The 25,499-nt window shown below is 42.7% G+C and overlaps 1 long non-coding RNA gene across 1 annotated transcript; it reads right to left on the minus strand.

Moving 5' to 3' along the window:
• Positions 1-526: 526 nt before the first annotated feature.
• LOC125169499 (uncharacterized) lies at positions 527-2,051 on the minus strand. The gene is made up of 2 exons (XR_007153702.1): positions 1,969-2,051; positions 527-1,709 (listed from the first exon to the last, which is right to left on the minus strand). It is a non-coding gene; the product is annotated as an uncharacterized LOC125169499 (long non-coding RNA).
• Positions 2,052-25,499: the final 23,448 nt, after the last annotated feature.

The raw sequence follows: 25,499 nt of genomic DNA on the forward strand, positions 1-25,499 counted from the left end.
GTTTAAGAGTCAGTCCAGCCAGCAGATGCTCTGAGTGCTTGGGGAGTGGCATGCCTATTTCTGATATGAGAACAAGCATCCTTTGTCTTAATTCCACACTTAAATCTGGGATAGACCATTCTGAATGTCTTTACTTTTAAAGGACCTATGTTAAAATCATTCTTATTAGCAAAAAGTCACTTATCGTATAAAAAGGTGTGATTTCCCAGACAGCCTTTTTACTGTTGAAGGAATTTCTTAGCAGACAAAAGAATCTGCTCATTAAATCATAAGCCCTGTGAGAAAGAGATTCTTAAGCATAAGGTGCAGCACATGTAGTTGTTAGGTTAAGTGGGATTCAAAACACTGTCTCCACTACCCCTTTCTGAAGGCGATCTCTTTATTTTTCTTTGCTGAAGAGGGGCACCTTTCTGAAAATTTCCCCCATGAACCCAGAATAAAAATGTACAGCACATTAGAGTTCTAAAAATAATTCGACCCTGCATTTCACAGAGTTCAGGGCTCCAAAAATATGCTGTCCAAATCATTATTGGCGATTACTTTATTTTGCCCTTGTACAAGAGGGGAAAGCAGCTGGGGTATGAGACTTGAGAGAGAGCCCATTTTCCAAGGAAGAACAAAGAACCGAGGGAGAAGCTGCTTTGCTTTGTCTGAGCCAACTCCCTCTGAGGATTGCCGCAGGAAAGGCTTAGAGCTGTATCCCTGCCCATTAGTTTAGGGCCACTTGGTTCAGCAGTCCTGGCCATGGGGGAAGATGTGTGCCTACCTGCACAGTATTAATGTTATCAGCTGCCCTGTTCATGTAGCCTCTCTCTAGAGGACACTTTTATTAACACAGTAGCACTTAGGGAGACATTCCCTCCTTTACTTCTGTTTCTCTGCTGATAAACAAATGTCAGGCTTCCTCTTGGATCCTGTCCCTGATTCACTAAGTTACTATATATTCTTTGTTCTTCTTTGTGCTCCAAACACTGAGCTCTCAGTGCTCATCTGGTTGGATCCAGATTGTGAAGGCTAGAGCCCAAGTGATCACATACAGGACTTGGGGGCCCAACCTTCCTTTTCCAGGAGCCTTGAGAAGCCTTCTGTTCCAGCAAGGTCCCTAATTAATGTGTTTCTGGTGCTACTGGACAAAAGAGAGGGCCCTGTTTTGAACCAGAGCCTATAATTTATGCCGACAGCTATACCCCGATGGGAGATGGGAATTTCCATGTCAGAGGACAGGGACCCGATAAACAGCATGACTAATCCAAATGAAACCATCCACCTCTGGGTCTTCACTCCCTTACTAAAAGAAAAAACAGAGATGTGTGGTTTTTACACTTAATGCACTGAATCTCTGCAAGTGGAAGGGACTTAGCACATCATCTGGGCAATGTGGAGGGCATGGCTCTAAAGGAGAAAGCATCAGCTTCAAAAAGGGCAGCATACAGTTATATGCGGCACAAAAAGGGGGAAGCTGCACTTGGGCATCATCTTGCAGGTTACAGTTCCGGGCAGTCGCGCGGCTCCAGCGCAGAAGCACAACTCCTCATCTTTCTTCTGTGGGCTTCAGCCATAGGGGGAGAAAGGTGGTGCCACAACTCTCTCCCAGTGGATGATGATGACGTGTTCTAAGCAGATGATTGCGGAGGCTCCTGTCAAATGAGTGGAGAGAAAAGGGAAGTGGGGAGAGGAGGAGGGACTCAAGAAACAGCACTGCAACAACCCTGGAATAAAAATGAGGGGCCATTATGGGAAATGATAAGCACAATCACCTTGAAACTCAGTCCCTTGCCCGTTTTTTTCCAATTTGCTTCTGATAACCTCTTACAATACTTTGTAAATAACTTAAAGCAGCACAGGATAAATGAAAGAGAGCTTCTATCAGGTTCTATTTTCACTCTTTAGGACGGTCTTAAATAGCAACTATCCTTTTAAGCTTCAGGAAGCAGTAAAAACAGTCAAGCCTTTTGAAACACTGCGTACCAAAACCATAACGGTCCTGTAGGTTTCCCTTCTCGACAGAAAGTCAGCTCGGGCTGTGCCCATTACTTTCAGTTTCGTTGGGGGGGTGGGGCGGGGGGTATACCCTGCAGCATCCTAAGCGCAACGGACTTTGGAATGTTGGCTCGGTCCAAGCGGTCCCCTTGGCGACGCCACGGCCTCCGGGGAGATCCGAGCTGTTTCCCTCTTCCCCAGCAGGCGGCGCTGTTTTTCGCGGCGCCCGCGACCGCCACCGCCCAGCTCGGAGGTCACTTCCGCCGCGGCCTGGGGAGGCTTCCCTCCTCATGCCACTCCTTTCTGGTGTTTTTCTGAGGCAGGATTTCTTTATCCAGGGCTGCCTACTAACGTTTCTGAAACACTATGCTCTAATAATAGTTTATGCTGCTTTAAAACTTGTTGCTTGGGTCCTCTGAAAGAGTGGAAATCTTAAGAAAACATGTATTTGGGATTGCGTAATCACTGTTTTTTTTTAAACTTCTAACGCATTTCAACCTAGTTAAATAAAAAGGGTCTCTGACCCGACAAAGAAGGCAATAGATGTTGAAATTTAGAATTCTTAAAAACAAACAAACAAAAATTCCCCTTCCTGTTTATTCCAGATTCTTCCAGTGTAGAGAGCAGCTCACGAAAATTCAGCTGCGGCTCCATCTGCTGGACGCGCCGCGCCGCTGCAAGGCCCTGCCCTGGAAGGAGAGGTGTCGGCTGCAGGTGAAGAAGGCCCGGCCTTTTCCCCAGGAAAAGCTCTGGCACCAAGGTAGCATTCACATGCAGGTCTGCTTATCTAAAAAGAGACTAAACTGGTCCTCTGCAAGAAAATGGGCAGAGTTTTGAGGAGCCCTCAGGCCTAAATGTACTGGCATATGTTATATGAGTGTTCTCTTAGGAAAACCTGGGGCTTGGGGGAAAAGAGGAGGCGTGATTCATTTCATTTCACCCGCACGTCTCTCAGGTTGCAGGGCTGAAAACTAAAACTGTATTTTTCATCAAGGCACACAGGGAAGCATCGGGGACAGAAGTCAAAATGTATTTGTTCTCCTGAATGGAACTGATTTTGCTGAATGGAAGGAATTTCAAAGGTGAAGAGGGTGACAGAAATAAAATTAATCTGGGAATGGGGACGTGTTAGAATGTGGCCTTGGCTGTGGTTTGATATAAGGTCACTAAGCCCTGTACCATTTTCCAAAGTTGTGAGTCAGTTCTGATTTACTTGAAGATTTTTCTATTTAGGAGACTTCAGGCCCTTTTCCCACAAAGGTCTAAACCCATTTGCAAATGCATTTATATACATAACTTCCACGCAGACCTGTTTTCACCATTGTTGCAAACTTTGTTATAGGCCATAATCAGAAAATGCTTGGGGGACTGATAGAAAGCAGAGTTTTAGAGCAGAACTACAGTTGGCCCATCCATCTGAAAAAATGTGGTATCACTGATAGGATACATTTCTAATGGAACAATGTTAGCAAACATAGTTCTGACCCTCCAGCGCTTGATGATAACTTTCTAACACAAATGAACTTTTGTGTTCTGGGGTGAGTTTATAATGGATTTCCTGAAAGATTAAGTGGGTTTACCAACAGTATAGTCTACAGGAACATAACTAGTTATGTGCGTCCTCCGGGTCCATGTCATGTGACTTCCACATACGGTAAATGTTTTAAAATGACATCCTTTGGTGCTTCAATGACTAAGCCCTCATGGTTGAGACTTACCTGATTCTACTGCCCTAGTGAGTAGTTTCATAGAGAAAATGTTCAGCCTCCACATGGCCACTTGAAGAAGATACACAACTAAGAAAACAGATGAGAAATAAAATGAAAATCTACTGCAATGATGCTTGGGTGGACTGTATCAGAGAACAAGACTGCGTATTTTTTATGTTTTGAATCAACAAAGAGGTTTTGGGGTACCAAATTGTGACCAGTATAGGAAAGATTTGATGGCTGATACTACATCTATCACAACTCTCTCCTACTAATGTAGTTGCGGTTTTTAAAAGATGTTTATTTTTGGTAAGAGAGAGAGAGAGAGTGCGTGCGCATGCAAGTGAGGGAGGGGCAGAGAGAGAGGGGAACATAGGACCCAAAGCAGTCTCCCCTTTGATAGCAGCGAGCCCCATGTCGGGCCCGAACTTACGACTCGAACTCATGAGCCATGAGATCATGACCTGAGTCGAAGTCCCACGCTCAACCCACTGAGCCACCCAGGCTGCCCTCTACTATAAAAGGAGAGTCTTTCATAGACATGAATAGCTTGATAACAAATCAGCCCTGTGAGTGATGGCATGAAGTGGAGCATCGAACATCGCTCAGTGAAGGTCCTTCCACAGCCTCTGGCTCAGGACAGTGAGGGACAGGATCAGAGGTGGAGCAGTGAGGAACCAGATACCCGAAGCCTTCACCGTCTTACCTCTGGCACAAGGCAGTCCCTGGAAACGGAATGTTGTGTCTTCTGTGTTTCTACTTACTTCATTAACTTGTTTGTTTAGAGGGTGTCTCCATCCTTAGAGCAGAGCCACATGTATAAACCACCTGTCACTTTCTTAACAGACTTCCCAAGAGTATTCACTTTGCACTATTTCTGGTGAACTTAATATAAAAAGGCTGCCTGGTCCCCCAGCAGTAGAGCCTGGGGTTCAAATATTTTTGTTTTTGGAAAAAAGCAAGAGAAAATTTTTCTAGGGATGACCTCTCCCTTGACTTTTGGCCTATTCTAAATTGGGCTTTTGAGAGAGAGAGAATGTGACCAATCTCTCAAGAGCATGAAACAGATTGAACTTCATAGGAATTTCTATCTGGACCCTACAGTTAGGTAAGTGTGTCTCTCCAGGTCAAAATCCTGACTTCATGGAGGAATTGTCTTAACAGTGTCGGTTGAACTCAGTTTTGTTCTGTCAGCATAGATCAGTCCTTTTCTTTCCCCTGCAAAATGTCAGGCTGACTTGTGCTTAGCGGTGGGTCTTGGCTTTCTGGTCACTTCCTCTGAGACTTCCTTGAGCCCCAGGTGAAGGGAGGGTGCCCTCATGGCTCCCCGTCACAGTTCTGTAATATTATATCGTCACTGCTTATCTGTCTGTCACCCATACTAGACTCTTACATCCTATGAAAACCGGGTCACGGTTATCATTATGCTCATTTTCCATCTTCAGCACCTAATTAGTGCCTCAGATCACACAGATGTTAGGTAGGAACTCAATCCATGGAGATGTGGGGGAAGGGTATTTCCAAGGGAGGAACTGGCATGAACACAGCACAGGCATAGACCCGGAAGGGTGCCTAGGAGCATGAAGGTAGTGTGGCTGCAGCCTGAGGGGGCTGACAGGAGAAGAGACGAGAAAGAGTCTGGGCAGTCGTGAATGTTGGGAATGTTAGTGTAGGGCAGCGTTCATCAAAAGATGAAATAGTTGCAAATGATGACATTTCTGGTGTATTGTGTATTGGGTAAGTGCTTTGCTTATATTTTCATCAAAAACATGGAGCCAGAGATCTAGCCCATTCTGCTTGTGGAGTATCATTTGGCAAAAACAACCTGCATGGCTTAAAGTTTAGCTTCATTTTTTTTAGGTTTGTTTATTTATTTTAAGAGAGAGAGAGCATGTGTGCAAGTAGGGAAGGGGCAGAGAGAGACAAGGAGAGGGAAAATCCCCGACATGGGGCTCAAACTCATGAATTGTGAGATCATGGCCTGAGCCAAAGTTGGATGCTTAACCAACTGAGCCACCCAGGCACCCTAACTTCATTTTTTTTTTTAATTAAAAACACTATATTCCTACAAGGAATTGTCTGCATCACAGAGGCTTGCCAGTATTTGTCCAGGGAATGAAATAAAGTGCTGCCCTGTCAGTGTTTCTTACTTGGCTCTCAAGAAATTCTCTCTCAAGTATAGTGCATTCCCATGTTATCCCCTCGTTTGGGGGCAAAGCACAGTTCAGATGGCTGAGGGGTGGGCCTGAGCAATTGGGAAGGGGAGGCTAGAAAAAAGAAATAAGCTCAATGCCAGCCATTCCCAGGCAGATCACTTTCAGGAGAGGGTACATTTTGTAGTTCGGAATCTGGAAATTGAGCCACTTAATACTGTGCTGTCTATAGTATATACAGTTGGCCCTCAGACAACATAGAGTTAGGAGCACTGACTCTACCATGCCACTGAAAATCCACATAATTTGTGGGGCACCTGGTGGCCCAGTCGGTTAAGTGTCCGACTCTTGATTTCGGCTCAGGTCATGCTGTCATGATTTGTGAGTTCGAAACCCGCATCAAATTGCACCATCGGTGCAAAACCTGCTTGGGATTCTCTCTACCTCTCTCTCTCTGTCCCTCCCCTACTCATTCTCTCTCTCTGTCTCTCTCAAAATAAATACACTTAAAAAAGAAAAATGGGCCGCTTAGGTGGCTCAGTTGGTTAAGTGTCCACTCTTGACTTCAGCTCAGATCATGAACTCACAGCTCATGAGTTCGAGCCCCACACTGGGCTCCATGCTGACAACGTAGAGCCTGCTTGGGAGTCTCTTTCTCCATCTTTCTCTGCCCCTCCTGTGTGCATTCTCTCTCTCTCTCTCAAAAAAAAAAAAAGAAACTTAAAGAAAAAAAAAAAAGAAAATCCACATAATTTTTAACTCCCCCCACAAACTTCACTACAAATAGCCTACCTTTGACCAAAAGCCTTACCGATAACATAAAACATTGATTAACACATATTTTGTATATTACATGTATTATGAACTGTATTGTACAATAAAGTAGCTAGAGAAAAGCAAGTGTTATTAAGAAAACCATAACGAAGAGCAAATACATTCACAGTCCTGGGAAAAAACTTGCATAGAAGAGGACCTGTGCAATTCAAACCCATGTTGTTCAAGGCTCAACTGTATTCTCAAGATACCTAGACTCCAGTTTGAAGGCTGTGGTTTTAGAGGACCTGGATTTTATCCCACAGACCAGTGGTCTCCAGAGTGGAGTATTACAAGGTACAGAGAGAAAATACTACAAATTCTGTTTATACTATTTTTATGTCATCCTCTTAAATTTCCTATATCGGTGGATGTTTATCACTTATGGAAGGTGGTAGTACAATATTAAAATAAATTATATGTGGGTATTAGAGGATGTGCAAGCATCAGTTCACTGATAAGCACATGGAATCAAAAAAGGTCTGAGGACCACTTTTTGGTGCAGTGGAGAATCACTGAAGGTTTCTGAGTAAAGGAGTGACAGTGAGCATTATCATCGACTGTAGGTGATAGCAAGGGTGATAGCAAGCATAGAGGAAGATACACAAAAGGACCATCCCTGCCTGTGGAGCGCTGGCAGCCTTGTTGAAAAAAACACGTAACAATAGTGAATAATAAATAGTGCATCTCTAATTACAGGGATACCAATAAGGAGGAGATTTTAAGCAATGGAAAAAGCAATTGTTTTTTCTGTTTTTAAATTTTTTTTTTTAATGTTTATTTTCAAGAGGGAGAGAGAGACAGAGCACAAGCAAGGGAGTGGGGCAGAAAGAGAGGGAGACACAGAATCCGAAGCAGGCTCCAGGCTCTGAGCTGTCAGCACAGAGCCCGATGCGGGGCTCGAACCCACAGACCACGAGATCATGACATGAGCTGAAGTTGGACGCTTAACCGACTGAGCCACCCAGCCACCCCAATATTCTGTTTTTAAACATGGATTTCCTGCAGAAAGAACTGAACTTTCAGCAAGGCCCTAAATGGTGAAGGCCTCACCACACTATTTTTATTTCAAATTCCGAGCATTCTATTTGGCCATGTTCATTCTTCTCCATCTTTAACCCCCAAGTTGATGTTTTATTTCTGATTTGGAGGTGGGGGCGGGGGGCATGTTCTTCAGTTCTTAGAGGAATAAACACCTGAAAATGTGAGAGTTTCTTATTAAGAAAGATTTACATCTGTAGTCCTGATCTTTCAGAAAATGTCCACAGTATAATGGTTAAAATGTCCAGGATAAAAGGAAGTTAGAGAAGTGATTTCAGTAGCTTCCCTATTTTTAGAAATTCTATAACCAAAATTTCCCAGAGAGAGGGATTTTAAAAAGTTCCCAGAGAACATCATAAGAAAGCATAATAATACCTTATAGTTGTGGGATAATAGATCCCATCTCAAAGGATTTTCATGAACTTATCCTGTGTTTCCACCTGTCACGGGTCCGGTGAGTGTAAGGGCTAGAAAAAGGTCAAGTGGCATCCCAGACTCACAGTCTGAACAGAACAGACACTGTTGGAAAGAACCCTGAAGTGTCCGCCCAGACGCTTACTCAGACCTCACTGTCCTCACAAACACCATAGGCATTATTTTAGCCACTTAACAGAAAGAGAAACAAAACTTGGAGAAGTACACTTGCCAAGTGCACAGTCACTAAGTGGCAGAGCTGGAATTCAACCCAGGTCTGTCTTTCTCAGAACCTGTTTTAGTGCCTGGAAGGCAACTGATAATTTTTGATGGGACAGTTTCCGTAGAGTGCTAGAGGGAGAAGACAGATGACACAGTGTTTAGTCACTTACTCTTCCTCAAATATTTATTGAGGAGGGTGGGACTGCCAGCCGTGGCAGAGTGAAGAGGTGGGGTGGGCAAATCCTCTCCCTGAAAAGGCCATTACAAAGCTGGAAAACATTGATGAAAACAACCATTTTTAGCACTCTGGAAATCAGTCAGAGGTATGTAACAATATGAGAAGTGTTTGTGCTTGAGCCACGGTGAAATTCAGTAATAACAGTGGGAATCTGTGGCACCTTTGCCTGGGGATGCTCCCACTTTCCATCCCAGTCACCTGGAGATTTTGCCATAAGGACCAGTGGCCTTGCTGCCGCAGCCAAAGTAGGCTCACTTGATTTGGAGCAGGAGAGAGCCAGTGGTTCTGCTAACCTGAGGTTACAGCTGTGGTTGGGGCAAGTGTATTCTTGGATAAGATTGTGCACATTTACAGCTGAGAACAGAGGACCTAAGATCACCCCACACTCCTGGCTGACCTGAGGATTCTGGACTAGAGGAGCTCTGAAAGGGCCCAGTGGAAAGTAAAAAGTAAAAGCGTGAACTTTGAATGTGCTCCCCTCTCCCCACACAAATTCATTATCAGAAGACGGAAGCCTTATTGGCTTGAGGTATTTGAGCACAATTTCCATCCCATGGTTTACTGACCATGGGGCTACTTAGACACAAGGGTGACCCCTATGCAGCCAGACGAAAATAAAAACGAGCGGGGCGCCTGGGTGGCTCAGTCGGTTAGGCGACCGACTTCAGCTCAGGTCATGATCTCACAGTTTGTGAGTTCAAGCCCTGCATCGGGCTCTGTGTTGACAGCCCAGAGCTTGGAACATGCTTCCGATTCTGTGTCTCCCTCTCTCTCTGCCCCTCCCCCACTTGTGCTGTCTCTATCTCTCTCAAAAATAAATAACATTAAAAAATAATAAATAATAAAAAAATAAAATAAAAACAAGATAAAAATAAACTGAGCAGAGGTAGCAGCAGCCACACACCTCAGAGGGACATATTTTGTAGGTTTAACCCAGGCAAAGCACTAAGTGCATGACACAAAAGACAGCCTTGAGGGGGGAAAATCAGAATCTAGAGTTGCTACAATATGGTATTTAAAAATCTAGTTTTCAATAAAATATGCATGGAGATAGGAAAGTGTGACTCACCCAGGAAAAGTTAAAAGTCAATAGAAACTATCCCTAAGTGTCCCCAGAAGTTGGATTCAGCAGGCAAAGACATCACAGTAGTTATTATAAATATGTTCAAAGAACTAAAAGAACTCATGTTTAAAGAATCAAAAGAGGGGCACCTGGGTGGCTCAGTCGGTTGAGCGTCCGACTTCAGCTCAGGTCACGATCTCACGGTCCGTGAGTTCGAGCCCTGCATCGGGCTCTGGGCTGATGGCTCAGAGCCTGGAGCCTGCTTCCGATTCTGTGTCTCCCTCTCTCTCTGCCCCTCCCCCGTTCATGCTCTGTCTCTCTCTGTCTCAAAAATAAATAAATGGTAAAAAAAATTTAAAAAAAAAAAAAAAAAAAAAGAACCAAAAGAAATAGGACAATAACAAATCCACAAAGGTGCTTATTAAGGAAAATATTAAACATTTTTAAAATGTAATTTCTAGAAGTGAAAATAAGCATTTACTGAAATGAAAAACTTACCAGAAGGGCTCAAAAGCAAATTCAAGATGGCAGAAGATAAGAATCAGTGAACTAGAAGAGAGATCAACAGAAATTACCTACTGAAGGGGCGCCTGGGTGGCGCAGTCGGTTAAGCGTCCGACTTCAGCCAGGTCACGATCTCGCGGTCCGTGAGTTCGAGCCCCGCGTCAGGCTCTGGGCTGATGGCTCAGAGCCTGGAGCCTGTTTCCGATTCTGTGTCTCCCTCTCTCTCTGCCCCTCCCCCGCTCATGCTCTGTCTCTCTCTGTCCCAAAAATAAATAAACGTTGAAAAAAAAAAATTTAAAAAAAAAAAAAAAAGAAATTACCTACTGAAGAATAGAAAGAATAAAAATTGAAGAAAAATAAACAGAGCCTCAGAGACTTGTGGGATGACATCTTACATAGTTGGTATGTGTGTAATGGGAGAGGACAGAAAGGGTCAGAAAATTTTTGGAAGAAATTATGTCCCCCCAACTTGGCAAATTTGATTAAAAACATTAATCTACATATCCAAGTAGCTCAACAAATCCAACTAGGATAACTACAAAGAGATCCACACCTAAATACAAGATGCAAACTGTTAAAAGCCAACAGCGAAAAGAAAATCTTAAAAGCATCAGGAGAAAAACCACCATCATGTAACAATGGAGCATCAATATGATTAATAGCTAATTTCTCATCTGCAACAATGGCAGCTGGAAGGCAGTGGAATTGCATATTCAAAGTGTGAAAGAAAAAAACTATCGCCTAAGAATTCTATATCCCACAAAACTATTCTTTAAAAATGAAGGAGAGTTGGGGCACCTGGGTGGCTGAGTTGGTTTAGTATCCAACTCTTGATTTCAGCTCAGGTCATGATCTCATGGTTGGTGAGCTTGAGCTCCGAATGGGACTCTGTGCTGACAGTGCAGCTTACTTGGGATTCTCTCTCTCCCCCCACCTCTGCCCTTCTCCCACTCCCACTCGCACTCTCTCTCTCAAAATAAATAAACAAAAAAATAAGTAAATAAAAATTAAGGAGAGGAGTGCCTGTGTGGCTGTCAGTTAAGCATCTGACTCTTGATTTCATGATCTCACAGTTCATGAGACCTAAGTTGGAGGCCCACATCGGGGTCTGTGGTGACAGCTTGGAGCCTGCTTAGGATTCTCTCTCTTCTCTCTGCCCTTCCCCTGCTTGTGTGCTCTCTTTCTCAGAATAAATAAATAAACTTAAAGATGAAACTATGAATGAGGTGTTCATGTTCATTTAAAAAGAGAGAGAGAGATGGGGCGCCTGGGTGGCTCAGTCGGTTAAGTATGCAACTTCGGCTCAGGTCATGATCTCATGATTGGTGGGTTCAAGCCCCACGTCGGGCTCTGTGCTGACAGCTCAGAGCCTGGAGCCTGTTTCAGATTCTGTGTCTCCCTCTCTCTCTGCCCCTCCCCACTCGCGCTCTGTCTCCCCACTCGTGCTCTGTCTCCCTCTGTCTCGAAAATAAATAAACATTAAAAAAAATTAAAATAAAATAAAGAAAGAGAGAGAGAGATTTATTCCCAGATAAACAAATCTGAGGGAGTTTGTCTGTTGCTAGTAGACCTGCCCTACAAGAAATGCTAATGGGAGTCCTTCAGGCTATTAGGAAAGGACACCAGATGGTAATTCAAATCCACAGGAGGAAATGAAGAGCACTGGAAATGGTAAAATATGTAGGTTACTATAGAGTCTCTATAAATACATATTTTCTTATTTCTTCACAAAAGCTTCTTTAAAAGATATGAAATCGTATAAGGTAATAATTTTAATTCTATATTGATAGGTTTTAATGTGTGTGATATATATGATAACAATGAGCAATGTGTATATTATTTAATATAAATAATATTATACTGGGGCGCCTGGGTGGCTCAGTCGGTTAAACGTCTGACTTCGGTTCAGGTCATGATCTCGCGGTCCATGGGTTCGAGCCCCACGTCAGGCTCTGTGCTGACAGCTCAGAGCCTGGAGCCTGCTTCGGATTCTGTGTCTCCCTCTCTCTCTGACCCTCCCCTGTTCATGCTCTCTCTCTCTCTGTCTGAAAAATAAATAAAGGTTAAAAAAAATTTTAAATAAATAAATAAATAATATTATTATAATTTTTTAATGTTTATTTTTGAGAGAGAGACAGAATGTGAGCAGGGGAGGGGCAGAGAGAGAGAGGGAGACATAGAATCTGAAGCAGGCTCCAGGCTTTGAGCTGTCAGCATAGAGCCCAACACGGGGCTGAAACTCACAAACCGCAAGATCATGACCTGAGCCAAAAGCAGCCGCTTTTTCATGATCTCCCAGTTTGTGAGTTTGAACCCCACATTGGGCTCTGTGCTGACAGCTGAAAGCCTGGAGCCTGCTTCAGATTCTGTGCCTCTCTCTCAAAAATAAATAACATTAAAAAAAAATTTTTTTTAAAGTCTACAGGGGCACCTGGGTGGCTCAGTTGATTAAGCATCTGGCCTTTGGTTTTTGGCTCAGGTCCTGATCTCACAGCTCATGAGTTCAGCCTAGTGTTGGGCTCTGAGCTGACAGTGTGGGAGGCATTTGCTCCATCTCTCTCTCTCTGCCCCTCCCTTGCTCACGCGCATGCGCTCGCTCTCTCTCTCTCTCTCTCTCAAAATAAATAAAAAACTTTTTAAAAAGAGGGGCACCTGGGTGGCTCAGTCAGTTAATCCTCTGACTTCGGTTCAGGTCATGATCTCACAGTTCGTGAATTCAAGCCCCACATTGGGCTCTCTGCTATTAGAACAGAGCCCACTTCAGATTCTCTGTCCCTCTTTTTCTCTCTCTCTCTCTCAAAAATAAATAAATATTTTTAAAAAATTAAAAAAGAAAAGTCTACAAAAGAATTACATGGCACACTAAAAATATTTATTTAACACAAAAGATGGCAGTAAAGGAGGAAGAGAGGAACAAAAAAGAAAAGGGACACATAGAAAACAAATAACAAAATAGTAAATGTAAATCAAATCACATCAATAAATTGTGAAAGGTCTAAACACCCCAATCAAAAGCAGAAGTTGACAGACTGGATAAAAAGGCAAAATCCAACTATAATCTGTCTACAAGAGACACCTTAGATTTCATGACGTCAATAGATGAAAACTAAAAGGATGAAAAAAGATTATGCTATGGATATAGTAACCATAGGAGAGCCAGAGTAACTATATTAATATCAGGCAAAATAGACTTAAGACCAAAAGTTTTAAAAAGGCTACTAGAAACAAAAAGGGATATTTAATAACGATTAAGAGATCAACTCACCAGGAAGATATAATAATTATACATATGTACACAACAACAGATCTGCAAAATACATGCACGTAAAATAGGAGACGCCAATACCCCACTCTCAAAAATGGATGGAACAGCTATATAGAAAATTGGTGAGGACCTAGGAGACTTGAACAACACCATCAACGAACTTGACCTAATTGACATCTATAGAACTCTGATTGGCAATTGTAGAATAGACATCCTTCTCAAGCACAGATGGAACATTCTCCAGAATATATGTTAGGACATAAAACAAGCATTCAATAAATTTAAAATAATTCAAATTATGCACACTATGTTCTCTGACTACAGTAGAATTAAATTAGAAATCAACAACAGAAGAGTCTGGGAAACCCCAAAGTATTTGGAAAGTAAGTAGAGTTCTAATTAGTCCATGGGTTGAAGAAGATACCAGCAGGTAAATTTAAAAATATTTTGAACTGAGTAAAAGTGAAAACACAACATACCCAAATTTATGGAATGCAGCTGAAAAGTGCTTTGAAGAAGACCTATGTCAGAAAAGAAGAAAGTTTCAAATCAATAACCTAAGCTTCTATCTTAGGAAAGGAAGAAATAAAAAAAGAGTAAAACGTAAAAAGAGCAAACTAAACCTAAGTCAAGCAGACAAGGGGAAATAAAGATTAGAGCAGAAATCAATAAAATACAAAACAGAAAAACAATAAAAAAAAGATCAATGAGCCAACAGTTGGTTCTTTGAAAATAGTGACAAACTTTTAGTTAGATTTACCAAGGAAAGAGAGAGAGAAGACACAAATTACCAATATTTGGAATAAAAAATGGAGCATAAATGTCTACCTTATAAGAATTAAAATATTGTAAGGGTGTGTTATGAGCAACTTTATACCAGTAAGACAATTTAAATGAAATGGAAATATCCCTACAAAGATAAAAATTATCAATATCAATTAAAAAGAAAGAGAAAACCCAAATAAAATTTATATCAAGTAAAAAAAAATGAGTTAACACTCAAAAATCTTTCCACAAGGAAAAGCCCAGGCCCAGATGGTTTCACTTGTTAATCCTATTAAATATTTAATTAAAAAAATTTTTTTTTAATTTGAGAGAGAGAGAGAGAGCATGGATGAGTCGGGGAGAGGAGCAGAGAGACGGAGAGAGAGAATCCCAAGCAGGCTCCACACTCAGTGAGGAGCCCGACATGGGCCTCAATCCCATGACCCTCGAGATCATGACCTGGGCCAAAATCAAGAGTCAGACACTCAACCGACTGAGCCACCCACGCATTCCCCCATTAAATATTTAAAGAAGAAATAATACCAATACTTGACAAACAATTTCAGAAAATAGAAGAGGGAATACTTTCCAATTCTTATAAGGCCAGTATTATCCTGATATCAAAGCTGGACAAAGACACTACTGAAACTACAGTTCAGTATCCTTTATGAATACTGATGTAACAATCCTCAACAAGATACTAGCAAACTGAATCCAGCCACTTATAAAAAGGATTACATACCACTGCCAAATAGGATTTATCCCAGGAATTCACAGTTGGTTTAAAATCCTAAAATCAATTAATGTAATACACTATATTAATAGGATAAAGGACAAAACCCACATGATCATCTTAGTACATGCAGAAAAAATATTTGACAAAATTCAACCCATTCATGATCAAAACTCTCAACAAACTAGGAATAGAAGAGAACTTCCTCAACCTGATAAAGGACATCTACCAAAAACCCACAGCTAACATCCTATGTCCATTAACTGATGCATGGATAAACAAACTATGGTATATTCACATAGTGGAGTATTGTTCAGCAATAAGAATGAAGTACTAATACATCTACAATAACCTACAATAACCATGGTAAATGAAAGAAGCCAGCTGCAAAAGGCCATATATTATATGATTCTATTGGTATGAAATTTCCAGAAAAGGAAAATTTATAGAGACAGAAAGCAGATCATTGGTTACATTGGGTAGAGAGCAAGCTTGACTGGGCTGCATGTCCATGATGGTCTGGCAATTGATGAAGGAATTGATGGCAGCCACCATGGAGACAGCTAACATAGATGGGAAGCCATTAGAAGGCTGTAAGCAGAGAAGTGTTATGATCTGACTTTTTAACAGGATCCTTCTGGCTGCTGTGCCAGGAGAAGACAGCAGATAGGCAGGAGGAGTAGAAGAGGCAGGGACAGCGGCACTGGTCCATAGTGGCTATAGTGGAGGGGCGCCTGGGTGTCTTAGTGTCTTAGTCGGTTAAGCATCTGATTTTTGGTTTTGGCTCAGGTCATAATCTCATGGTTCCTGGGATCAAGCCCTGAGTCGGACTGTGTACTGACAGCACGGAGCCTGCTTCCGATTCTCTCTCTCTGCCCCTCCCCTGCTCATGCTCTGTCTCTCCCTCTCTCTCAAAAGTAAATAAACATAAAAAAAGGAAAAAAGAAAATAAAGGTAGAACAGTCGGGATTTTCTGATAGACTGATGGGAGTGATAGAAGAACAAGAGCCAGTGACAACTCCCAGTTTGGGGGCCCAGACGGCTGGAAGAATGGAGCTGCCATTAACTGAGTGGGATAAGGAAGGAACACGTTTAAGCAGAAAGTTTAGGAGCTTAGGTTTAGGAATCGATTAGATATCCAAGCAGAGAAGTCCCACAGATAGTTGGATATACAGATCTGAAATTCTGGAAAGCATTCCAAGGTGGAGATATATAGATATATATGTGTGTGTGTGTATACACACACACACACACACACACAGAGATATATGTGTGTGTGTGTGTGTGTGTGTGTGTGTGTGTGTGTGTGTGTATTTGGATATCTCTGGATGAGATCCGCAAAGGAGCTGGTGAAGATAGGAATGAGCCCTTGAGCCCTTGACATTAAGCGTTTAGGAGAACTGAGAGGAAACAACAGTGGAGACTGAGAAAGGACAATCAAGAAGAAAACCAGAAAAGTTCTGGAAACCTAGTCAAGGAAAGCACTTCAGCTGAAGTGTTTCACAGTGATCAACCGTGTCAAATGATGCTGATAGGTTAAATAAGATGAGAACTGAGAACTGACCATTGGATTTGGTAATATGGAAGTCATGGATGACCTTGACAAGAGTAGTGTTGGAGAAGGGGTGGGGGGTAAAAGCTGATTCCACTGGGGTCAAGGAAGGAGGGAGAGAAACCAGAGTCGGTGGTTGTAGATATTTCTTTTCTTTTAAGATAAGGAGAAAAATGGGATAGTAGCCACAGGCAGAAGTGAAATCAAGAGAGGTTGTTTTGGAAATGGAAGAATATGTCTTTATACTAAAAGAAAACATTGAATAGAAGGGGCAAGTTGAGGCAGGAGATAGAAAAGAGAATCACTAGACTAATATGCCTGAGTAGGCGAAGGTGGGACATAATATACAAGTGGAAAGGCTGGCCTTGAATAAGAGTGTGGACAGTTTAGTAGCTAGAAGACAGGCAAGACTGTACATGGGTACAGTCACAACTAGGTAGATTGTTAAGAAAAGTCATCTCAAATTTGGAAATAGGTGAACAGGATTACTGGGTATCTTTTTTAGAGAAGAACTGTGCTCTGGCCAGCAGGCCCTTGGGGATTACCTGATTTTCTTGGAGTAGTTATCTTTGCTTGACTTCTATTTACTTTCTATTTACTTTTTAAAAAATGTTTATTTATTTTGAGAGAGAGAGAGAGTACGTGTGCATGGGAACTTGAGAGTAGGGGAGGGGCAGAGAGAGAAGAGAGAGTGAATCCCAAGCAGGCCCCGTGCTGTCAGTGCAGAACCTGACCTGGGTCTGGATCCCACGAACCGTGAGATCATGACCTGAGCCGAAATCAAGAGCTGATGCTCAACAGAGTGAGCCACTCAGGTGCCCCTCTATTTACTGTTGACTAGGATATTTTGCAGGTCTTTTTCTGTAGAACACTTATAGCAATGCAAACAGTTCTTGTCTGACAGAAATACAAATAATTTCTGTCCTGTAGAAAAGATAACCTCACAAGTTATGGTTTTGGGGGGGTATTTTTGCCTTGTAGGGCATTAACCACTTTTGTATCTAACCTAGCAATCTTATTCTAATATTTATAAACACATTTCCTGATGAAATCTATCAACTCCTGTTCCTCAGATGTTCTTTGCACCAGCTTTACCATTTTTTTTTTTTTGGTTTCTTAGTTAATAAACCATAGACATATGTTTATTCTATATTTGTAAGAGTTGTGATTTTAACTTTTTGAAAATTGTATTTTAACGAGGAAGGTGTATTGGTGGGGGCTTGTGGATAGTCTCCTCTGATTGCTGTTATGAACTGAGTTATGAGCTGAGGGTAGCAATGGGGAGGAAATTTGGGGTGTTTGAAAGTTGTGAAGAAGATATAAAAAGACTTTTCGGAGAGTGAGAAGGTGAGGAGGCTAAGGAAATACACTCTGCTGAGCAATGTAAGGCCCACTGGAGGTTCTAGTCACGAATTTTAAATGGCTCCGTCAGCGTCAGCGTGCCACAGCCATGCCTGCAGGCACGGGGTAGGCAGGGTGAGATGTAATCAGGTTTGAGGTTTTGCTAAGTGAGCACAACAAAGAAAATGGAGCAAGGGAGTTGCAGGTGTAAGCAAGAGTGTAATTATAGTGATGGACCATAAAAGGAGAGACACAGGAGGACACAAGGGGGGGAAAGACAGGAAAAGGTGGAAGGGTCAATGGCTTGTCAGTTCCTTTAAGGAAGTGTTGTTGGGATTGGCTTTCTCTTGCTGGAAAAGTGGAGGTGGTTGTTGGCCACTGGGATGCTTAAAATTGAAATCATGATGGGGGGAGCTGTGGGTGGGGATGTTTATTGGAGCTAAGAAGCGAATGGGAGGTTGGAAAGAAAAGCACAAGTGTGAATAAAAGGGGAGAGATACAGGGTAGTAACTCAAGCAGGAAATGACACTATGGTAGTTTAGTCGTAATTTGTGTAGACAAAGAGTGAAGGGTCAGGAAAAGGAATAAAGCAAGATCCCAGGGGCTGTGAACAGGAATAAAAACTAGGGCACAAGTGCATGGGATTAATATTAATAAAATTAGAAGGGACCCTAATGAGACAAGAGGGAGGATAAAATCAGGAACAAGAAAGAAACCGAGACATTTTGTTGAGGATAGGATTGAAGCTGTTAGAGCTCAGGCTAGATCCCTTAATCCTATCACTAAATTAGGAATCTAGGTTATCTGCTATGAAGGATATAGAAGAGGTTGGGAGCAGCTGGTATGCCTTGGGAACTGAGTAAAAGAGTTGGGTAGGAGAAATCATACAGTGGGGGGGGGGGGGGGGGAGGTGCAGAGAAGGATGTGAGAAGTTGAAGTCTTTGAGAAAGTTGAGAGATTATCTTAATTTCCTGTGTCTCTGTAAATGTGGAAAACACAATAAGCTTCTTATATGGGTTAATGTGTATCATGTACACGGATTACAAGGTTGATCACATAGAAATGTCACTAGTGTTTGCCACCATAAGCACTATAGCAATGGTGCCTTTAAGTTCCTCTTGAGTTCCAGACCCCCGTACTGACACTTACTTACTAGCCCTTGCTATTTGTGTGTTCAGAAGGTATCTAGAACTCTCTGCTGGAAAGCTAAAAACAATCTTACTTCAGCCTCACATCAAAAAAAAAACAGAAGTAACCCCTAACCTCCTCCAGTATTTTCCATTATCAGCCCAGGCTCCAGAGATAGAAAATTCAAAGCCTTTTCATGTCCCTCACTCCTCAATCCAATTAGACACCAATTTCTACAGTGTGAACACCTCTCAAAGCTTGCTCCTCCTCCTCCTATTAGGATTGCCCACACACTGTCCAAAACCTTAGGAGGTTTACACGTTCCAAACTGGGAAGCCGGGGAGTGAGGCAGAGTGGTTATGTTCCCACTCCAGGTACAGAGAGAACCAGCTCTCCCAGGTCAAATTCACACACACACTTGAATGGCTAGGCTCCAATGGGCTTCCAGTCTCCGGATCTGGTTTATCCAGGAGCACAACCTGTGGTCCCACATAAGTACATGGGACCTTGTCTTAAACTACATCACTAGCCTAGACTTCTCCTTTACTTATGGTGGTGATTTTGTTTTGGGTCTCCATGTCTTTTTCTGCCACTGGGCTATTAAAGATCTGGGTTTGGAGATTTGGTCCCTTCCCACCGTGGGTTCCTTACACATATTGGTTCACTTCCTACCTCAGTTCCCACTTGGATGCCTAATAGGCGTTTCACACTTAACATGTCCAGAGCAAACCCTGATCTCCCTTTTTCTTATCTCCCTTATACCTACTCCTCCCAAAGTGTTCCTTATGTTAGTATGCACTCCATTTTTCCAGTTGTTCAGTCCCAAGCTCTTGGAGTCATTCTTAAAAAAAAATTTTTTTTTTTACATTTTACTTATTTTTGAGAGAGAGAGAAAGACAGAGCACAAGTGGGGGAGAGGCAAAGAGAGAGGGAGACACAGAATCCCAAGCAGGCTCCAGGCTCTGAGCTGTCAGCACTGAGCCCGACGCAGGGCTCGAACTCAAACCACAAGATCATGACCTAAGCTGAAGTCGGATGCTTAACCGACTGAGCCACCGGGGTGCCCCATGGAGTCCTTCTTGTTTCTTCTTTTTTTCCCCACATCCAATCCACCAGAAACTCCTCTTCTATTCAGAATGGCCACTTCTCACTATTTCCTCTGCTACCACCCTGGGCTCCTGCCCAGATTATTATTGTAGCCACTTAACTGGTCGCCTGCTTCCAGGGCCAGAGTGACCCTGTTAAAACAAAGTTCTAATCGTGCCATGACTTGATTAGACCCTCCCAACAACTTGCAGTCTCACTCAGAGAAAAAGCCAAATTCTTTACACAGCCCCTAAACCTACACAATCTGGGCCCCACTCTATCTCTGACTTTATCTTCTGTTGCTTCTTTCTCCCTCCCTCACACTGCTTCAGCTTTTGCCTCGGCCTCGACTGCTCTTCTCCCAGACACTTACGTGGCTCAGTTCTTCCTCCAAATCAGAGACCTCTGCCACATCAGGTAGGATGGCACTCCTCGTTAGTCTCTAGCCTTCTCGCTTGGCTTTACTTTTCTGCCAACATTTTATCTCTTCCCCAAATGCAGTATGAGCTCCTTGAGTAGCTTTGTCTTGTCCTCAGCAACTAGTGCAGTGCCTGGCACACACTAGAGGCAAAATAGGTCTTTATGGAATAAAAGAAAGAATAATGTAATTTTGCATTTCTAGATAATCTTCATGTTTTCAGAGCAGTATATAAAATGACTGAACTACATAAGGAACCTTTGGAGGCTGTCCGCTCAGTGGTGCTATAAGTAGTATCCAGATCACTCAAGTAACAATCCAGTAATCTATTTAGAAGGCTGTTTTACTTATTTTTTTAAAATTTTTAATGTTTATTTATTTTTGAGAGAGAGAGAGAGAGAGTGAGTGGGCAAGAAGGAGACAGAGAGGGAGACATAGAATCCAAAGCAGGCTCCGGGCTCTGAGTTGTCAGCACAGAGCCTGACGCGGGGCTCGAACTCACAAATCACAAGATCATGACCTGAACTGAAGTTGGATGCTTAACCGACTGAGCCACCCAGGCGCCCCTAGAAGGCTGTTTTAGAGCAGGTATTGTCCTCACACTGCAGAAGGGGAAACTCAAATACAATACAGCTAGGGACCTTGCCAAAGCACGCTGTTTAATCACACAAGAATCCAGAATTCCCCGTTCCTAGTAGTCCTATGGCTCTGAGGGTTTACACTCATGCCACTGAGGAGTCAATAAAGTCCTTACTTCAATATTTTGTTATTCTAATCTTTACTCTCCCTACCCACACCCTCCCTGGTGTGGAAAGACACTTAGTGTCTTTCCTGGTGTGTTTTATTCTGTCCTTGTCTCTGGAGGTCAGAATGACTCTGTTACTTACTAAGTAAGTAACCACTACTTTCCCTGACACCTGGACTTTGTCTTCTTTGGCTTCCATAACAATGTGCTTGGGGGGCAGGCTGTGTCTTTGCTCAGGCTGCTCTAACAAAATACCGTAAACTGAACTGCTAACAAACAACAGATCATAGCTCTGGAGTCTGGAAGTCGGAGTTCTAGACGCCAGCATGGCTGAGTTCTGGCGAGGGCCCTGTTCCGGGTTGCAGACTGCCATTTTATCACTGGATCCTCACATAACAAGAGAGCTCTCGGGGTTCCTTCTATAAGGGCACTAATCCCATTCTTGAGGACTCCACCTCATGACCTAATTACCTTCAAAAGCCCTACTTCCTATTCCCATCACAGTGGAGGTTAGGATTTCAGTATATGAATTTGGGGGCACACAAACACTCTGTCCATTGCAGGCTGGGCCTTGACCAGAGGCCATGAACCAACCCCCTCCTCCCTCGTGCCACGGAATCAAGCAAACTAGCATCAGGGAAACAGGTTTCATAGCTTGTTAGGTGACCTACATTCCAGGTTAATTTTTTTTCCTTGGAACAACTTTGGTTTACTATTCAGCCATTTCAGGCAGTGTAAAGGGGAAGCACATTCTGAATGTAAAATTTCTTTGTTTTGAGCACAAAGAATTCCTTCCTTCTCTTTTTTCTTTTCCCGCAATATGTGAACTGGGCTCTGTCCCTTGGGTTTGGTACAAATAAACGGAGCTGCTGAAGGAACAGGGTAAGCAAGTTGATTTTTGTGGTTACAGGCTGTTCCACATAATCCATTTACAAGGTCAGCAGGGACTACAACTTACCAAAACAAAGAAGTATGTAATCTAAAATGAGGAACCCTTGATCTATCAGAAAGAAGCAAAGACCTTTGGGATTTCTAAATAACTTATATTCCTGACTCTATGGGAACAAAATATGTTGGAGGATAAGGAAAAAGGTACATGGATTAAAGGGTCAAAAAAGCAAAGTGCTATAAAAATAAAGGCTTTGAGGGGCGCCTGGGTGGCGCAGTCGGTTAAGCGTCCGACTTCAGCCAGGTCACGATCTCGCGGTCCGGGAGTTCGAGCCCCGCGTCAGGCTCTGCGCTGACGGCTCAGAGCCTGGAGCCTGTTTCCGATTCTGTGTCTCCCTCTCTCTCTGCCCCTCCCCCATTCATGCTCTGTCTCTCTCTGTCCCAAAAATAAATAAAAATGTTGAAAAAAAAAATTTAAAAAAAAAAAAAAAAGGCTTTGAGTACAGGCACACATATATTACAGCCCAATACCAGCCTCCTTCCTCCATTATGTCTTGTAATTGAAAAGTTTGGGTGCTCTCTCTCTCTCTCTAAAATAAGCAAACATTAAAAAATAAACAAAAATAAAGGGGTACCTGGCTGGCTCAGTGGGTTGAGCGTCTGACTTCGGCTCAAGTCATGATCTCATGGTTCATGAGTTGGAGCCCCACATCAGGCTCTGTGCTGACAGCACGGATCCTCTGTCTCACCCTCTCTCTCCTCCTTTCCTACTCTCTCTCTCTCTCTCTCTCTCTCTCTCTCAAAAATAAATAAACATTAAAAAAAAAAAAAAGAAAAGTTTGGGGATCATTCCAGGTTTGGATGATTTGGGGAAATAAACATATAATTAAAGTCGTAGCTATAAAAGTGGTCCCATATTAATGTTTTTAGAGAGAAAACAGTGGTTCAGAAATGAAAGTCTTAAAACCGACCTCCTGAGGAAAGGGTTGAGTTTCCCAGAGAGGAAGACCAGACTGAAAACAGAATGAGCCAGTGTGTGGCTTTAGATAAGCTACTTAACCCCATGAGCCTCAATTTCCTCTTCTGTAAAATGGCAGTAACAAGAGTTCCTACCCCGTAGGGTTATTGTGCAGAATAAACAAGTTAAAGCAGGGAAAACCCTTAGTCTGGAGATTTTCAAAAGCCCAGAGTGATGGTGACACTAGTACTGGTGGTGGAGATACTGGGGGTGGGGGGGTAGAGAGTGGGGGCAGTAAAGGATCTGGGGACTTTTGTAACCCAAGAAATAGAAGGAATCAGGAAAGAATGAGTTGATTGGGATCAGATGGCTAGGAGCTAACCCTTTTCATAACCCTAAAAAGCTGAATTGGGAGGAGAAACCAGGCTGGGTTTTTGGCTTTGGTTGGCTGTGAGGAGAGGGTTCAGCCTGAAGCCAGAGAATGAATGAAGCTCCGAGACAAAAAAAAAAAATCCAAACCAAACCAAACCAAACCAAAAAACCTTTTTATGCCAGGAGTAAAAGAACTAAGGGAAATGGTCTGATTTGGACTAGTGTGGAGGTAGGGACAGTGCTACAAGTTGTGTGTCTGTGGATGTTTAACAACCAGCTGGGAGAGGGGATAAGAGCCTAATCTGTAGTAGTCAACTGTTTTATTTCTACGATGGACATATAGCCAGCATTGCTGATTTCAAGCTCCCCACGCCAGGTCCGACAGGTTGTCAAAAATTCTGAAAATCTAAGGATTGGCTCTGGCAGACCACTGAGTAGGGGGATTAGCACAAAAGCATAAGCAGTTCAGATTAGGGAGAAGCCCACTGACTTGAAGAGCTCAAACACGTTCAGCCAAATTAAACTAACTACCTGAATAACATGAAGCTGATTTGCCTGTAAGTCTTATAATAGATACACTGATATTCCCTTGTACTGAAGCACTACTATACTGATCATGTAGGAAAAAAACAATACTTAGTGCACCCAAAAATAGTTGGTTCTGTGTCCTGGGAGGAGGGGGAGGGGACAGCTAGAGAGAGAACCTGGAGAAGTAAAGGGGGAAAAAATTATCCTGAGAGGCACAGTCTCCGAGTAAATCCCCTCCTGTCTTAGCTGCTGGCAAGAAGTTACAGTCAAAAGGAAAGAAATCTCTGAGGGGCCTTCCACTTCGGGCTGCCTGGGTGCTTTTTAGGTACATGAATAAATAAAATTATTAAATAAGCATTGCTATAAATAGGGAAGATTTCCAGACTCCAGGATATGATCCACTTATTAGAATAATAATGTAGATACTTGAAGAATTTGAATCCAGTAGTTCCTTTTAATCTTCTGGAAGAGAATTTAACCAGTCCCTCCTAAAGGGATGGGGGGCAGGGCAGGAAACAGAGGGAATGGTGACCAATTACAGGAAAGATTGGAAAGAACCTGAGGTAAGCAGGCTTGGCTGCAGTCCGTGGAGTGGAAAGACCCGGGAAGCACAACCTATTCAGTTGTTTGGGTTTGTCACTACGAGAGGCCACGGGTCAGAAGTGCTGTATTTTTAGGGAATGTAAAGCAGATTAGAACAAGCCAGATGATGTCTGCGTGAAAATAAAATGTGAAATTCCTGAGAAGAAAGCAAGTCTTCTTTGTGATCTCCCTGGCCACAGCCAGCATAAGGAGTCCTGATGAAGGGGAAGAAGTCCAAAACATGGCTCCGATCCCAGGGGAGGAGAACTTTGAAAGAATGTTCAAGAAAGCTATAAAGTTTGCAAATATTTGCAGGATAACAGGAGCAGTAAGTGAAAGCTAAAGAATCCTAGAGTTATTTTTCCCATAAAAGAAAACAATGTATTACCTAGAAGATAATCTCTTGCCTGCCTTTCTGTATTTACAGGGGAATGAAAAGGAAGAAAAAACAAATCACCTCAAAATATAGAGACTTAAGGGGCACCTGGGTGGCTCGGTTGGTTAAGCGTCTGACTTGGGCTCAGGTCATGATCTCCTGGTTTGTGAGTTCAAGCCCTGCATCAGGCTCCATGCTGACAGCTCAGAGCCTAGAGTGTGCTTTGGATTTTGTGTCTCCCTCTCTTTCTGCCTCTCTCCTGCCCTCTCTGTCTCTCTCAAAAGTAAAACAAACATTTAAAAAAATTGAGATTTAAAATATACTTGTGAAGAAAGTGGGTGAATTAAACTTCAAGGAGTCCTAGCTATCCTTTGGAGGTCTTAGGAATGGGAAAAATTCTCCTTTTTCTTGCTAGACTAGTGGCATCCCTGTCTTAGGACAGTAAATTCACTAAATGATTTTTCTAGGACTTCCTTTCCTTGTGAACTAGAACCAGTAACAGGCTCATGGAGGGCCTAGAAAGAAAAGAGGCAACTGTCACTTTAGGCAGTTATTCTGAGTCCCCTCTCTTGGGTTTAGGGTAAATTATTTCCATCTCAGTACCTTATTTCCCACAGTTGTATAA

Source organism: Prionailurus viverrinus, chromosome B4 (genome assembly GCF_022837055.1).
Source record: "Prionailurus viverrinus isolate Anna chromosome B4, UM_Priviv_1.0, whole genome shotgun sequence".
Lineage (NCBI taxonomy): Eukaryota > Metazoa > Chordata > Mammalia > Carnivora > Felidae > Prionailurus > Prionailurus viverrinus.